The sequence below is a fragment of the Austrofundulus limnaeus genome, unplaced genomic scaffold, assembly GCF_001266775.1.
Source record: "Austrofundulus limnaeus strain Quisiro unplaced genomic scaffold, Austrofundulus_limnaeus-1.0 Scaffold187, whole genome shotgun sequence".
In the NCBI taxonomy this organism is placed as follows: domain Eukaryota; kingdom Metazoa; phylum Chordata; class Actinopteri; order Cyprinodontiformes; family Rivulidae; genus Austrofundulus; species Austrofundulus limnaeus.
Window position 1 is genome coordinate 922,153 of NW_013952589.1, and position 1,462 is coordinate 923,614.

Here is a 1,462-nt window from a genome sequence, read left to right on the forward strand (position 1 = left end):
GGAGAAAGTGATGGAAAGAGGAAAACGTACAAAACATGAGTTACACAAAAATATTAAACATTTAAAAGACACGTAGGCATTCAAAACAGAGCAAAGTTAAACAAACATAAATCTAAAAACAAAACAAGCTTTTCCCATTTCCTTTAAAGTTTGTTTAAAACGTCCCAGTTGGGTCAAACTGGTCAGTTTCAGTTCTTGCTGAAGTGAACTCCAGGAAGATGGAGCAGAATATGAGGGTTTTTTTTTTAAGTTCTGTGTGAACTAAGAGGACACTGAAATAAATCAAATCTTGGGAGCGCAGACTATGAGGATAGATTTATAAAGATAACAGTGTAGAAGCCTGCAGGTAATGATACTGATGTCAGTAAAAAGGCTCTTTTGGTCATGACTCTGAGATGTGGTGGTACGTGTCGTGTTCATGGCGCTGTCCCAGGAAGTCACAGAAAAATTTAAGTTGTGCCCAGAGTTTTAAAGCTTGACTGAGTGCCAACCATAGAGTTACATAACACTAGACTGAGCCCYGCCCATCCTGTCCACWGTTAGCATCTGTGACAGCACAGAGGAGCAAAAACTGYGACCTGTGGATCTGTATTACAAATTATTACTTTTACAGTAAATAAATAATTATGTTAATTTCATTCAACAATCCTGTAAAACAGCAGATTTATACCAAATATATATAAGTTATAAATAACAATGATCTAAACAAACCTGAAGTCAGTTGCTAGTTGCAAAATGACTTCAACTAATAAAGTATACTGTATTTCTCAATTCATARCTGTCATAAATAATAAGAAATATTTACCAGTGGACAGAGTTGTAAAGTAACTAAGTACAAATACTTTATTACTGTACTTAAGTAGAATTTTTGGGTATCTGTACTTTACTTGAGTAATTATTTTTCAACCCACTTTTTACTTCTACTTCTTACATTTTCACACAGTTATCTGTACTTTTTACTTCTTACATTTTAAAAAAAGGCAAGAAGTAGAAAGTTGTTACTTTTACTTCATTTTTGCTTGTTTTCATTCCAGCTTGTTATTGTAAAAAATAAATACTATCCATATAAACTGTGCCTCCTAGATAGAGTGAATTTAATTGTGGTTGAATGAGAAGTATAAATTTATAAAATTCTGATACCGTATTAGTTTGTACACAAACAAATCATGTCCCACTCCAGCAGGACATAATCATTAAAATAAAACTTCTGTACATAAGAAGTATTTGTATTTAATGAATTATATTTTGCATTTGGCCGCAGCCCTCAGATAGATTTTCATTTTGGAGAAAATGTTTGTGCAGCCTTGATATATTTACATAAACTGAAACAGCTAGACTAGTGCATCCTAAATTTAACATAAATTAATTATTTTAAGAAGACAGTCACTTCTGCATTTTTGGGGAGGTCACCTCCTAATAAATGTCATTACAGAAAATCTAACTGCTCACTTTAAATCAATAC